The 10,783-nt window shown below is 40.1% G+C and overlaps 1 long non-coding RNA gene across 1 annotated transcript; it reads right to left on the reverse strand.

Moving 5' to 3' along the window:
- Positions 1-9,222: 9,222 nt before the first annotated feature.
- LOC138242919 (uncharacterized) lies at positions 9,223-10,783 on the reverse strand. Its single transcript, XR_011191794.1, has 4 exons — positions 10,538-10,783; positions 9,968-10,020; positions 9,489-9,625; positions 9,223-9,415 (listed from the first exon to the last, which is right to left on the reverse strand). It is a non-coding gene; the product is annotated as an uncharacterized lncRNA (long non-coding RNA).

Below are 10,783 nucleotides of genomic sequence, written 5' to 3' on the forward strand. Positions count from 1 at the left end.
AGAAGTCAGGAGCATTGATAGTCGTATTTTAAAATTATGCTAAAATGCTCAATATATTAAAAAAGTTCTATAAAATGCAAAAATAATTAAAACATATTAAAACAAGGTAAAAAGAAATGATACACAGTTATAAAGATCAGGAATTATCAATTTGAAGTTACAATCCACTTACAATATGCCAAAAATGGCAAGAATATGTAAAACAGGTGTATACAATTTTTTAAAAATAAAACAAGTTAAAAATAAATACTAAATAGTTTTAAAATTCAGGAATGTGATTGGTCAGATGCTCACGATGAGTGTTGTTGGTGTTTCTTGTGACTTAGCGAATTGAAAAAATATTCAATTTAAAAACGGCGAGAGCTCGTATGAAAAAAAAATAGTTCGTAAGTATCTTTGTTGTAACAGCTGCGCCAGAACTAGTGTATTCATATACATCAGAAAAGTACCTGAACCTGACTGGTTTATATTCAGTAATGTGCATTGGGAACGAAAGGGAGACTTACATGGATTTTATTAGGTTTTAGGAATCAGAAAATGTATTTTTATACGTTATTGCCTACAAACAGAAATAACTTCCTGCTTTCAACGCTTTTATTGTTTCTGCTTGTAACCTCGAACAGAAAAACCGGTACTGACTCACAGAAACGCCTCGGAGTTTCAGTGTTTCTGTGATTTAAGAGGGATGTATGAAGACAGTAGAGGGGAGTTTTTTTCCCCCGCTATAGAGTATGAAGGCGGTGTGACGAGTCAGGAGGGAGGAGACGCGCATTCCGCACGGGGAGCGCAGAGCAATGAGTTTCACCTGCAGCTCGCTGAGTCCTGTCCTATATAACCGCTGAGCCCGGATACACAGAGTCTCCAGCTAGTGTTGGAGAATTATAGGGTTAAAGCCCAGAAGTTGAGAGTAGCGTTTGTGTACGAGTATAACATTAAGGGAATAGGGTTTGGTGCACAGAAGAGGTTTAGGTTTGGTTTTTGTTTGCTTTTGACACATTTGTAACGGCCATGGCGGCCTGTAGGGTCGGCATGCGCCGTTACTTTTGCGCGCGTTTGGTGTATAAGAGAGGTGAGGGCTCGGCTCACTCGGGTGATATTTCACGGTTGGACTTCTCAAAGAAGATGTTACAGAAAGAGTTAAAGGTTAAGGCATTAGATGTCAATTGTTTAATTACTTTGCTGAAGGGAATTGGTTTTGACATTAGTTTCAAATCGGCAAAGTTATTGGAAGAATTTTGGAGAAAAATAGAAGAGAAAAAAGATGTGGGTCTGATTAGAATGTTTGAATGGCAGACGCTGATGGATCTTTCTAATAGGACTGTGATTGTTCGTATGTTTAATGAGATGGTGATGATGGAAGATATTGTGACATGGTTGTCTAAGTATTGTTTAGTGAAAGGTGAGCCTCAGAAAGTCTTGGATGATGATGGCATCTGGAACTGTGCATGGAGAGTACCTGTTTCGTTGCATGAAGACAAAAATGGTTATGGTGGATTTAAACACATTCCTTCTTTGATTGGATTAGGTGAAAATAGAGGCCTTGTGTTCTACCAAGGGCAGCCAAAACTGTGCAGGAGGTGTGGGGAGCTGGGTCACTTTGTGGATGCCTGTACAAAGGTGGTGTGTAGTAAGTGCAAGGAAATTGGACATGCATATACTGAATGTACAAGCGTGAGGAAATGTAATCTCTGTGAGTGTGAAGGTCATGTGTTTAAAGACTGTCCAAATTCCTTTGCAAATAGAACAAAACTGGGAAGATCGATGCAAAAACAGGATGAGTTTGAAGAGGTATTTAGGGCTGGAGCAGTGGTTCTGGATCAGGAACTGGATGTGGTTGACATTGAAGAAAGTAGTGGAAAAGAGAGCGAGGGTTCAGAATGGAGTGAAGGAGATGAGGCTGAGGTAGAAGAGAATGATAATGTGGAAAGTGAGGGGGGCTCTGAATTGATTGGTAGCATCTCTCCTGATCGTCTGCCACCCGTGGAGACTGAAAGTGCTCAAATGGAATGTACAGAACAGAGGGTGCAGTCTAAAAGGTCCGCTGAGACATCTGATTTAGAAAGTGATCTAACTCCGAGTGGAAAAGTGAGGGAAGATCATTTTCAGAGTCCTCAGATGGCAGGTTCTCCCATGGGATTAGTTCTCTCCAATCCTATTGATCCAGCTTTAGAACTAGAGACTCAAGAAGGGCAGGTGGAGAACCATCCTATTGATGGTGGAGGAGGAGGCAAGGAGAGCAAATGGAAAAAGAAAAAGGCCTGTATAGTAGGTGTCACAGACTGAATGATTCTAGCCAGAGCTTTAAGTCTCCCCTGGTCTAACTTTAAGTATGGCTCTGAACATTGTGTCCATAAATGTGAGAAGCTTTCGATCCAAGTTAAGGGCAAGGACTATATTATCATTTGTGAGTAAGGTAAATGCTGATATTATGTTGTTACAGGAGTGTGGATTACCTTTTAAAAACAGCTATAAGGATATGGAAGAACTGTGGACATTGGGCACATCAATTTGGAGTGGGTCCAATGAGAATAAATCTGATGGTATAGCTGTTTTAATTAAAAATAAGATGGTAGAGGTACGTCAGTACCTTGTAGTGAAACCAGGGAGAGCACTGGTGGTGTATCTGGGTTTCATGAATGTCAAATTTAAACTTTTAAATGTGTATTGTCCGAGTTGCCCACATGACAGATATGTCCTAATTCAGGAATTGAGAGAATATTTATTGGGATGGGAACCACTGGTTTTAGCTGGGGATTTTAATTGCCTTTTAGAAAGAGAAGGCAGAATGAGGGGTGAGAGACGGGTCCAATTTGATAAATCATCAATATTATTACAAACGGTATGTAAAGATTTTAAACTGAAAGATGCCCTCAAACTTCATAGTCAGGGGAGGGCAGGCTTCACATGGCACAAGTCTAATGGGACCCAAGCGTCGCGGATAGATTTTGTTTTGATACGTGATTTTACTTGCACAACTGCAGGCTTAACCCCTGTTTTTTTCTCTGACCATTGTTTACTATCATGTACACTTGCTATTCCAAAGGCTGTTACTGTGGGGAAGGGTGTGTGGAAGTTGAATATTTCACTTCTGGAGGATGAGGAAGTGAGGAGCAGGTTCAGGGAAAGATATAAGGAATGGCAGTCTTTGTATGACCTGTTTGGCTCAAGAGCACAGTGGTGGGAGGAGGTGAAGGAGCGTACAAAAGCATTCTTCATAGAGATGGGGAGGAGAAAACAGGCTAGGATACGAAGGGTTGAAAACGGATTACAAAAGAGATTGCAGAGGTATGTTAAGTTATTAGAAGAGGGGTGGGACTTCAGTGAGGAAATCAAAGAATTAAAGAATGAGCTTTAAAATCTCTCTAGAGAAAAGATAAAAAAAAATCATGTTTCAAAGCAAAGTGAAAGAGCTTGAAGAAGGTGAAAAATGTACAAGATTTCTTTTCAAGAAAAGGGTTGCAGGGAGGGGACTAATGTCAGCATTGAAGGGACGAGAGGGGCTTTTGCAAACTTGTATGGAAGACATGTTGACTGTAGCTGAGGATTTCTATGGGGAGTTGTTTGGAAAGAAACAAGTGTCTAAGGATTTGTTAGAAAAATTTGTGCAAGTCATTCCAAAGAGTGTAAAAGACGATACCGTTTTATCAAAAGGCCTTTCTGTAGAAGAGTTAATGGAAAGTTTGAAGACCTTCAAAATGGGTAAAACTCCAGGGTTGGATGGTCTACCCATTGAGTTTTACAGGGCCTTTTGGGATATTTTAGCATTGGATCTCTTAACCATTTTTAACGAATTTGAGTTTTGGTGCTGCTGGAAACTGCTGGACAGGTTTAAGACAGAAGTTGTGATCTTACTATTCAAAAAGAATGATCGCACAGACCTGGCAAATTGGCGACCGATAACTTTATTGAATTGTGATCTTAAACTGCTTTCCAAGTGTTTAACGCTTTGATTAAAATCTGTCCTGAGTGAAGTGATTCATCCAGATCACGCTTGTGGTGTGGCAGGGAGGAGGATCATGGACAGCCTGATACTGATTAGAGGTACCATAGGTTATGTGAGAGAGAGGAATATTGGATTAGTGGTCTTAAACTTGGATTTTGAGAAAGCTTACAATCGTATCTCTCATGAGTATATGTTTAGAGTACTACAAAAGATGGGGCTTTCAACCAGGTTCCTCACTTGGGTAAGGTTATTATATAAGGGTATAGGAAGTAGAATAATGATTAATGGAAGCATGTCAAATGTGGTTAATGTGAATTGCGGTGTTCGCCAAGGCTGTCCGTTATCCCCACTCCTTTTTGTTTGCTGTATAGAACCACTGGCACAAGCCTTAAGAATGGAGAATGGGATTGAAGGCATTAAAATCCCTGGGAGTGGGGCCCAAGAGGTGAGAACTGTACTATACATGGACGATGTAAATGTCTTTTGTACAGATTATAAGGGAGTCAGAAATAGCTTGGAGGTGACAACCCAGTTTTGCGGAGCATCAGGGGCCAAGTTGAATAAAAACAAATGTGTGCTGATGCAATATGGAAACTGGAGTGAAGAGGAAAATGTGGGAATCACAATTCGTAGAGATGAAATAAAGATCTTTGATAGAAATGGGATGGGGAGTAGGAATTGGGAGAGGGTGGTAGGGAAAGTCAAAAGCAAGATTGGTCTGTGGAGTTTATGGGAATTAACAATGGAAGGCAAGGTTTTAGTTGTCAAGACTGTACTTTTACCATTACTGTTGTTTGTCAGTGCTGTTTTTATGCCATCAAGGTCTGTTTTATTGGTTTTAAAGAGGGCTATTTTTTATTTTTTCTGGAGGTCAAAATGGGAGAGTAAAGAGGGTGGTTGTAGGAAAAAAAAGGTGGAAATGGGTGGAAAAGGCATGCCTGAACTGTTCACTTTCCTAATGTACAAATGTATCATTACATTTGTCTTTAGCGGTAGGGAACAGGGGGAAAGTATCCTTTATGTCTCGCTTTTTGCGTGGTTTTTATTTAAGGACACTGAAAGTTTTAGAGATCCCTTTAACAGCACCTGTTGCTATTAACCTCCCATATTCATATTTTATCATAAAGAAATTCAAGGGAATGGAATTTGGAAAATGAGGCACTGGATGTGTTGACAAGTGCCTCAAGTGCAAGAAGGTTGGAACTTGTTGTGCAGTATGTCAAATTCGTGGCCTCGTGGCTGGGGATCCCAGCCATGTTTGGAAAAGGGTTGGCCACACGGTTTTGTTGAACAGACACAGAGACATGTGCTGGTTGATTGCACATGAAGTTTTACCAACAAGGGCTGTGATGTATTCGAGAGGCATGGTGAAGACATCAAGGTGTCCAGTGGAAGGATGCGGACAAGAAGAATCCATCCGGCACGTCCTGTGGGACTGTGGCATCGCAAAAGAGGTGTGGACATTGGCTAACAGCTGGATAAGGTGCTTTCTGGCTTGCGGTATAAGTGACCCCCAGGTAGTGCTCTATGGATATGGACTTGAGAAGCTATCGAAATTGGAAGAAAGCAAAGCCTGGCAGGTCATCTGTTGCCTAAGGGAAGCTTTATGAAAGACTAGATCTACATTGGTATATAGAATGGAAAAAACTCTGCCTCTGTCAGTGATACTACATTTTGATCCACCAGAGAAGATTTGGGGAGAAAGAGACTGAGAGGGTCTGGAAGTTGACATTATGGCCCAAGCACGTTGCAATCAAATGGTGATGGATCACAAGTCATGTTTCAGCAGGTCATGTTGGAAACTTTTTTTTGTGATGCCTCTTGCCTTGCACAAAAACTGTCTAGTGTTTTTATTCTTTGCTTTTGTATCTTATTTAATTTTATGTAGAACTTAATAATAGTGTAAATTGGTATTGCTTGTGTATCAATAAAAACCTTAAAATTTAATTTCCTTTTGAGCAGAAGCTGGGTTTTCTTCCTCTAGTTAAAGTTATTGGAGTTGTGGTTACTGTGCTAGACTGTCGGGAATAGCGCTTTTATTTTATTTTTTTGTCAAGCAGTCTGCTGTATACTGTACGTGAAATAAAGATAAGAGTGCTTTCTTGATACTTCAGAAGAGTATACATAATTCACGAGCTGTAATAAAAAAATGAACTGGAAGAAAAGCAATAGGGCTGGAGTTTATAGACTGTGATGCAAATATGAGAGGAGGGGACTAGTTCAGGAGCACAACCGTCCCTCTCCTGCCCATTCTCCCACCAGGGTCTGTTGTACCCCAACGTGAAATTCAGTATTTTGGAGTTCAGCTTCTGATCACTCAGCTGAGAAGCCCTGGAATTATGGGGAAAATACAGAAGATCCCAACCAGACTAGAGGGACAGTTTTTATTCCCAAGGGTGCCTTGTTTTACAACAGCAGGTAACATTCTGCTGCTCCAGGCTTGTTCCACTGGGAACAAGTGTGGTCAGGAGCTCATGAACAGTAACTGGGTGTGGTTTCCACAAGTGGGGCTGGAGGAAGTTAGATGTAAAATGTCCAGTCTTGTCAAGGACAATAAAACTCATTAGATTTGATTGACCAGTTAAAATGAATTGTTCTGCTTTCTGCACAGAAGCCAGTGGTCTCTTCTCAATGTGTGGGTGAGTCTGTCAGTGACACAACAGCTAGGCAGAACTGCCATTCTTGTGTGATCTATTTCATCTCTCCTAGACTGCTCTGTCAATGACAGTGAGAGGTTTATCTTGTCTCTTGTTCAGCCAGAATGTGACAAATAGTGACCCCAATGGAGGAAACTTGAGCTTTTGTAGGTAATTACTCCACTTGACAATGTTACAGGTGTTGGGAGGGGGGGACCCCCAGTGATCCCACAGTCTCACATAGACAATGGCCAGTCTACACAAACCTCCAGTCAACACAGCCCTGACCCCTGTTATGTCACCCAGGTCTTCACTGTGGGACAATGATAATTTAGGAAAATTGTAAGGAATGTATTCCAAAGCAGTCAATGGAAGTATGGAAATAAAATAGTCACGTCTTGATAAATAGAGTATATTATCTATTTATTACACCTTTACATTGTGACAAAAATGAATTTCAAGTCCATTATGAGCACACGCAGCATATTAAAGATGGGTCTCTGTACTGTAAAGGGATCTCAGTTCACTTATAAAAACTTTAGCTAATAAACCTGAAATGTCATTTTTTTTTACTGCTTGTTCTTTAAGGTACTAACTCATTGACATTATGTAGATTAAAATAAGACTATTCACAAAGAAAAAGCATTTATCACAATTGTATCATGCCAAATAAACTCTAGTATTCAAGAGCATTTAAGAAAAGGAAACAAAACCATCTTTTGAGGATGCCAGATAGAAATGTAAACACACACTCACACGTGGGGCCAATTTTACCAGAAATCAATTAACCCACCAATGATCTTGGACTGATGTCTGAAAACCAGAGCAAACAGTACAATATTAAGGTACTACAGCTATTAGTAGAACAGATCTAGCTTCTCAACATAATACTTATGTCTGAACTTCATTGAATGGTGACACTTCAATCTTTTATAGTCAATATTTTTCACAAAATCAACAGCTGAGAACAGACCGTCAGATACCTTTATCCAGTGGTTTTCAGAGCAGAGACATCAGTGTGGGCAAGAGTTCTTTCCCTGTGGTCCGCCACACTTCAGCTACCAGCGTTCTAAATGTGTGGTGTGTACTCCTGGGAGCGTGGCCTGTATTGAATATTGGGCACGTTGTACAAATGAATAATGTGAGCATATTAATATGATTTGTAGTGTAGGTGGGTAGCTGCGTCAGCATGCGTAGGCTGCAAAGGAACATGTAATAGGTTTATTCCATGCTGAAAAAAAGAAGAAAGAGAACACAACGTTTTGGCCATGGAGCCTTCTTCAGGTTTGGGCACACCTGAAGAAGGCTCCACGGCAGAAACGTTGTGTTCTCTTCTTTTTTTCAGCATGGAATAAACCTATTACTTGTTCCTTAATATGATTTGTGTTGAAGCCAAACATAGAGAACCACTGTTAAAACTTGAATTCAACCTCCATTGTCCACTCTGCTGACCACCCATCTTCTGGCTTCTAGATGCACGTTAATGGATATTTCTTGTCATCTTTTTTTTCCCCCATATGCTCTTCTCTGCATCATTAAGTACTTCTGGGTCATCTCATGTACCTCTTCATGTACCCATCTAACGCTACGGGAAACTCCAGTGCCTGGTCTGGGAATGCTGTGCTATTCAGATTCTGTCAATAAATTTCAAGAATGGTTCACCTTTTTGTTTACACTGTGGCATTTCTTTGCGGTAACAATTGAGTGGGATAGTTATCTGCCTTCTATACTCTTATGAAAATCATGTATCTTTTGGGCAGTCCCATATCCCTTCTTTATATCCTTGCTGATGAAAATGAGAAATGCTATTTTCAAGACATTAACATGAATATCATTTTTACAAGAAAATGAATATCTTCAAAATATGCACTTTAATATACTTACTAAGTTTCTTTTTTGGAAATGGTCAGTGAACCAATCCCGGCACAGGCCTCTCTTGGTTTGACTCTTTACCATCTTTTTAATTTGCTTGTCATTTAGTGGCAGTCCTGTGTTGGGCTTCCACTTCTCAAGCACTTCAGACACTGTTGATGCATTGGCTGACCATTGGCTGACCAGCCTATCTTTTGAACATAGCAGGTTACCTGGCCTTCTTTGGTAACCTGATAATATGATGGTCTGGAAGGAAAACCACAATATAAATCCTCAGAATATATTCCAAACATAGTGTTTGTTGTTTAAAATAATTGATTTGTAAACTAACCATTAATGGTCTGCAGTCTCACGTCCTCTGTTCTGATCTCGACCTGTCATAACAGTGTTGCCTGTGACTTCCAGTCAGTCTTAGATGCTCCTTCTTTTTTGGAAGCTGCCCGTCTAACAATGCTGGAAATGCCTGTATCAGCTGCTGGAAGCCTATAGCATCATCTGTCTTCGGACGTGTGAATCATGCAGCTGCTGTAGTGGATCTTGGCCTTGATCCAATGTTATAAAAATTTTAAATAAAATATCACAGGTCTCTGTAAGACAATGTCAAAAAATAACTGAAGAAGTGTACTGTATTCAAACTTACTCCACAGCAGGTGTGTATTCTTGTCCTGAGTCGGATGATTGATTGCTTGACCTGACATTCAAAAAAAATAAATGAATGATCGTTGTTTTGTGAGATACTTATTTTAAGATTGCGATGATGCTTACTAAACTCCTTCTCCTGCAAAGCCTTCAATTACTTTGATTGCTGAACAGATGTTGGCATGAGTCAGTATTCTATAATGTTTCTCTGCAGGCACATTGGAAAGGGATAAGTAATCTGCCACAAATGCTCTTCTGTGCATCGTTACATTTTTTGCTGCTATCTCAATTGCCCTCCTGGCTGGTAATGAATGGCAGGTTGCATCTACAAAACAAACAAGCAAGCATGTGTGAATGTTTCCAGCCCACAGAAATTAAAGTAATATTATTATGCTTACTTTTCATGCAGTCTTCTCAAATCGTTGGAAGGACTGTGAATTGTCTCTCCCGCAGATTAACTGAAAAACTTCTGTCTCCTTTCACAGCTGCTGACTTGGGCATTACAGCGTAGTTTAGTGAAGTAAAGGTGAAACATCTGATAAAACACAAATAAAATGCAATTAAGGTGCATTCCAGATTTTCTTAAATACTGTACATGTTGGGGAACTATGCAAGTGAAGGTCTTTTGTTCTGTATTAACATGGATTTTAATTGGCTTTTATGGACATTGGCCGTGGTGTGAGGTTGCAAGTTCTGTGATGGACTGGTGTCACATTATGGGCGATACTGTGCTTTGCGCCCACTGCTTTCCAGGATGGTTCCAGTTCCACTACAACCCTGAATCAGGTGGAGGCGTATATTAATGTTCCTCGTCACTCAATGCAAAGGAAGTCAGCTGCTGTGATGAGGTATTGTGCTGGTTAACAGCAGTTATTACCATTTTTTTGCCCACTTGTTGAAACAACACTTTCTTTGCATCCATTCCTCAACCTGTAATAGCAAGAAAATAAAAACTCTGGTTCTGGAATCTGCATCTGCTTATATCTGTGGGAGAAAGTAATGCTATCAACATCTTTTTTTTGTATTCTGGTAATCTCTTGGCGACATTCTTACTGTTTTTCTTCTGAATATCCTTTAGGATACTTTTGAAGTTGATGATGAGGTTAGCCAAGCTGGGATCATCTACTTTTACATTAATTGCATCCAGGATGTAGCACAGAAAACGGTTTATGTTCTTGATATAATTAGCAATGGTTTGGTGAGACAGTCCAGTGGTCTTCATTTGGTTACAATAATTGTGTTTTGGTTATGCCCTTTACAAAGTTTAAGGAATATTCAGATCGATCCATAAAGAAACGGGGATCTGGAAACATTTTCAACCTGAAAATTTTAAAGTCATAATGTTTATGGCTGACATTTCACATGGGTGAATTTTAAGCTAAGGGGTAAAAACATGTGCTATGGAAATACCACTGATCAATTGTAAATGCCTTTAAAAAACAAATACCTCCTGAGCGCAATCTGCCACTCGCAGATCCTTAGTAAGGTCCTATTTAAACGCAGCCAGGAGAGGAGCATCCAGGAAGTGCTCTCTATCCAGTCCAGCCTGGGCCACTGTCTTCCTGAGAGCCTGCTGATGACTTTTGACTACTGGGGGCCAGTAGGAATATAAGATACACATTTAAACATTATATACCTGTAAGACAAACTAGATTAGAAGTATGCTGGACAGCAGCCTCTTACTCAGGGCATC

Source organism: Lepisosteus oculatus, chromosome 14, assembly GCF_040954835.1.
Source record: "Lepisosteus oculatus isolate fLepOcu1 chromosome 14, fLepOcu1.hap2, whole genome shotgun sequence".
Classification (NCBI taxonomy): domain Eukaryota; kingdom Metazoa; phylum Chordata; class Actinopteri; order Semionotiformes; family Lepisosteidae; genus Lepisosteus; species Lepisosteus oculatus.